A 5707-nucleotide genomic window follows, 5' to 3' on the forward strand; every position below is an offset into this window, starting at 1 on the left:
ACACACACACACACACACACACACACACACACACACCCCTCACTTCCTCTCCCCATGCCTCCCCCACCACTCCTGCCTCTCTTTTTTTTCGTCTCGGCTGAAAAGCAGAACAGGAAGCGTGCGAGTTTAGCGCCGACCACTCGGCTGGCATATAGATGACCCACTTCTCTCCGCTGCCAGTCGTAGCTCCCGCCACATGTGGGGCTCCCCTCCCCTCCCCCGTTTCACCCCGCAGCGTGCGTAATGCAGGCGCACATGCATGAACAAGCAGCTCTGGTCGGCTAAATATCAACGTCCCGACAACATCGCCCACATATCCGAGAGTCTTGGAGACAGAACTGCAAAGCAGAAAAAGAGGGGAGGCCGAAGTTTGGCAGCAGGGCTGTTTATTCCCTCACCGCGTGAAGCCAAAAATATCATTTGCGTACAAAAATTTTTTTTACTTCCACCAAAAAATATATATATATGCAAGTCTGAACAGATTAGGATTGGTCAGGGCCTGCTGTTCCAGTGTAGTCTTCTTTTTTATTAAATGGGAAACATGATGGCTATCGTGCAATAATCTGGAAGCAGTTTTGGTGGAACAGATATCCCAACTTTTTGAAATTCACTTGTCAAGGCTACATTTCGAAAAATTCAGTGATACTTTGATGCAGCTCATCTTTCAGGGAAGGGGAAATGTGATTATTTTCCGTCTTGGTGAAAGTGACGTAAGAAGATTGATCCCCATCTCACATCAGCGTGATAAACCCAAAACTACAGCCGGCAGTTCATTTAAACTGAAATCAATCAGAAACGTCTGCTCTGACATGACATTAGAAAATAATTTGCCCACCAGGTCTTGCGAACAGTTGAGGGATTTAATCTCACTCTTCGAAAACGTGTATGATAAACGAGTCGGCTCGTTTATCAGAAAGTTGAAGATAAATGTGCGCTATAGGATGGTCCCTAAAGGTTCTGCAGAGTGGCCCAACGAAAGTCAAATGATATTAGCTGAACCAGAGCTGATAAATCAAACCCATACACGGTGTGAGGTAAATAAACATCTGAGCTGGTTGATGTTTAATGCCTGTGAGCGTCTCTATAGAGCCTCGGTGCCAGTCAGAGACACAGGGCATCGTGGTAAAAAGAGTAAAGGAGACACAAACAAAGAGACTGTCATAATCAGCCATGTGGTGACACTTYCCAACAGTATCGAACTGCGCTGAGCCAGGCTAGCTGTCAAACAGCAAAGGGGGCTAAGAGATGCAGCGGGATGAGTAAGGGCGACGACAAACACAACCCATTTAGGTATTGGCTCAGACTAAAAATAATGCTGTCCTGTCCTACGAGCTCCTTGGAAAGCAGCCAAAAGTTATTAGAATTCGCGCAGCGTGTTAAAGTTTGCTGCTCGTGCTGAACACTGCATGACCTTTCACCCAGTGCTGCTTCCGTCACTCAGCTGCTCTAATGCCAGTTGAGATTGTAGATAAAACTCAAGCTGGACTTGATGGAAACGACACCCTCGGGATGACGGCCGTTGTCGTCTTTCGGCCCCCACGCTCACGCCGGCTTCACAAGCCAGCGCAGTTGAGGTTACGTCCTTGTCGTGAACCAGCGGGGGGTCGAGCTCACAACCACACAAACACCCCGAGGGGAAAGTAGCTGGCCTGGCATCCTATCTGACTGCCACAGCGGTGTCACGTTGGCAGCGTGAGCTCATTTATCTAGGGCCCGTCTGCACGTGGACCAGCTGAGCACATGCACTAACTATTGAAGCCATACGCACAAACACACCTGTTGACTAGCATTCAGGAAGTGGTGTGCATCTTTGTGTGTTGTGTTGGGGTTTGGGGGGGGAAATGAGGGTACAGAGTGTGCCTACTAGCTGTCAGCAGTTTTTTGTGTTCAGTTACAGGCGAAGGATGTCAAGTGTCTTTTGTATTTGAGAAAAGGATGTGTCCTTAAATACGTTTTGTTGTATAAATGGTGCCAATTTAGGAATAAGCCAAATCTATGCAGAGAGACACTGATAGTCCTGTGAAGTCAGAAAATCTTGACACTTCCTAAAGACTTTTCATCTAAGCTTTTTTTATATTCCCAGAGAAACACTGCAGCTAGAACCACGTTTGTCGGGTTGTGCCAAGAAAACAGGCGCCTCCTCTCCTAAACCCACATCCTTACAGTTCTTCATAGGGCTGCTACCTTCGCTTGACTTGTTCTCATTGTTATTTAACCTCGTCAAGATGAAAAACAGCTCAGGATCACCTGACCTCATTTCCTGTCTACTTTGAAGAAAGCTGACGTTAGGGTTCCTACATCTTTATTTTTATGTTATTCAGTCGTTTAAATGTAAACCCCAAGTGTAGCACAAAAAATGACACGAGAAGCTTGGTTTGTTTTCTGGAAATGCAGCATTGAAATAGGATTGGATTGTTTGAACAGAATGTGTTTTTTTTGTTTGTTTGCTCAGTTTTGATTTTTACTCCAATACTTGAAAATGGCTTGATTCTGGCAATTGTTTCAAACTGTGAAAATGCACAAGAGTGGGGAAACAACCCCTGAAAAAAAAAATCTTTTTTTCACAAAAGAATAAAAAGTGTTCAAGAGTTCAGAGCTGTGATTTCTTTTCTTTTCAGCTTCGATGTAACGATAAATGGAAGTTTTCAACAATGACGTTACTTCCAGGTTCCACAACATAACCTCATTAGCTTCTGACTGCTCATACGGTGCCTTCAAATGGTTTAATTGTCACTGAATTTATCCACATTTTTCCATTAAAGTTATAGTTGTAACGTGACAAAATGGAAAAGTTCAAGGTGGGTAATTCTCTCTTTACTGCACTTGCTTAAAATCTGAACATTATCTTTATTTTAGATTGAATTATTGACACAAAAAATAGACATTTCCAGGAGCATCTTTTCAGTCAAAACCATGGAACAAAGATTCATGGTATAAAGGAATAACATAAACAGTAATACATTTTTTGCCTTTATAATGGCAATGAAATTTTTATAAATAAAAGGTTTTAGAAATAGTTTGGTTCTTAATAAAAGCAGCAATTTCATGAAATTTAATTAGAACAAAGAGGAAACATGCACACAAACCAAGAACTTGACAAATTGACCCCATGTGGCTATTTATACTCTGCTCCATTGATTCCTGGCCTATTTATCATTTAATAAATCATGTAAAAGCTGATGAAGAGCATTCATTGTCTGAACAAAAAGCCACCTGTGACCTTTTCAAACCCGCACCTTCATGTGTGGACGGGCCTGCTAACGACCCGAAATCAGCTCGTCAGGTCTTTGTTATCCTCCTCACATTCCTGTACGCCATACTTGTTGCTATTTTYACATGGCTGCAAACCACCTGTTGCTATTTGTTCCACTAAATAATCGCAGCAACATGGTGCCAGTTAAAGCAAGACCTTCCTAATATTACTCTCACAGAGCCAGTGTCAACATACTCAACAAGGACTTTCATCTTAATCAGGCCTTTGTCACTTGGAGCAGGACCAAAGCCAGCTAGCAAATAGACTTGCGGTGTTGAAAGAAAGTTTTCAGATCCAGATTTGGAACATTGACTTCTTGTTTCATACAATTTGATTACAATTTAAAAATTGAGATTCTTTAACCAAGAAGCGAGTGGTTATTTTAACCATAACAGCAGCAATAATCCAACCTTTCCAGACAACACTCTATTAAGGAACGATTGTGAATCGAATTTCAAACGTGCAACTCCCTCAAAAGGCTTTGAGACTTTCAGTCTGTACAGCAGGTGCCATCCCGAGAATATTATGTAACTTTAATTGAAATAAAAAAAGCTGCCTGCAACAAAGCAGAGAAATCCCTCCTAATCTTAACCCCTGCAGTTACATAAGAGGGAGACGTTTAAAGCAGCCGTACATCTGGACTGAGAGACCGCAGCTCTTGTTAGGACAGTGACCGGTGAGCGCGTAGCAGAAAAATAACTTCCGTTGAAGGATAAATCATGAATATTTTCTATAAATCTTAGTTTTAGGTTATTCTAATGAGGAATTTTTGATGTTATTTTAAAGCGGAAACCTCATACAATATTTGGATATTAAAATTTACAAGCTGGAGAAAAAAATCTTTGCTAGTTTGCAGAGAAAATGTTAAAAATGTAAGGCTTTTCTGCTAAAAAAAAAAAAAGGGCGGCCCAAAAAATGTGCTTAACATTCTATTTCAGATAATTTATCTGTAAATAATGTATTTATTAATTACATTTTGACAAGATGCAATTATTGCAAACATTATAATCAATGTACCATAGCTGACTACTTCTCCACGTACCACTTAGACACTTAATCCTCAGTTTAATGTGATGGGTCATGAATATCTTACCTGCTGTAGATAGCTTCTCAGTTTGAAGCAGAGTTTATTCAGACCGGATTGACGAGCTAACGGCTAGTCTGTAGGGCAGGGACCAAAGTGGGTTGCTAATTTTATTTTAACACTAATCTATAAAATATTCTGTTTGCAAATAACTACAACTTTTATGTAATTAAGAATTAATAGCAATCTGTCTTTTCCCAGCTCAGACTAGCCATTAGCTCATCAATATGACCAGAACTAATCTACTGTATGACAATAAAATCAAAACAATATATTTTAAGGATATGTCTTACAAATCTTGTCTCTGTGTTATAAAACTAAAACAGTAAACAAATAGGTGTATTTTATTCATGAGTAATCAAAATCGAATCAAAATGCACTAAAGTGCAAAATTTACAAAAACAAAGTTTTTGCTAATTTTATTTTGTCGGCAACCTTCAAACGTGGCTTTAAAACTAAACAAAAGGTAAGTGGTATGTTATTAAAACAGCAAAGAAAATTCTATGAAAAGAACACCGTGCTGAATTATTAAAACACCTAACTGAAAAGCCTCTTACATCAGTTCATTAAATTAAAACCCAAAAGAACAGGAAGCACTTTAAAAGGATGTAGATTTAGTTAATTTATGTCCCTGAAGAAGGGAACCATGGAGCACATTTAGTGACACCAGCAGTGTTTAATAAGCATTGATTTTAGAAGAAGCTTGCTTATAGTAAGAGTGGAAAGTCCTTGAATCAGCAAAAACACAGCATTAACCACTCCACGTATTGACTCTGAACCAAGAGCTGAACCAAAATACTCGCAAGGGAACACTGATGAAATAATGAGCAAACCAAGACCTCTCAGTTTAAACCACTGTGATGAAATTATGTTTGAGGTGGTGGAACTCAATGCGTAACTGTGCAGTCCCGCACACATATCATCTTACCTGTTGAAGATAGCTCTTTAGATTACCTCAATTTAAAGACAGTATATTTTATTCTGATCAGACTGAAGTGCTAATTGCTAATCTGAGATGAACCACGACCAATGTTATTTGCTTTAAATAAAAATAAAAAATACCAATTTCATAGTGGCTCATACACACGCACTTTATAAATCTTTATTTCACCACTGGTTTTGCCTTAAATGGATCCATGATTAGCTTTAACATTAGACTATTTGATAAACATTTATTTTAACTGTAAAATAAAGACTGTAAAAATACTGCAGGCTGTTCAGTTTTTATTATTTTTAAACTAAAAGTTTAAAAATATATTACACGGACAGAGCCATTTTATTTACACGCAAAGCATTCTGGGTAAATGATGACGTGGATAGGTCCTCGGTGTGAGCGAGCTATATCCACCCTGAAGGTTAATCTTGGACAA

Source organism: Austrofundulus limnaeus, unplaced genomic scaffold (assembly GCF_001266775.1).
Source record: "Austrofundulus limnaeus strain Quisiro unplaced genomic scaffold, Austrofundulus_limnaeus-1.0 Scaffold57, whole genome shotgun sequence".
Lineage (NCBI taxonomy): Eukaryota > Metazoa > Chordata > Actinopteri > Cyprinodontiformes > Rivulidae > Austrofundulus > Austrofundulus limnaeus.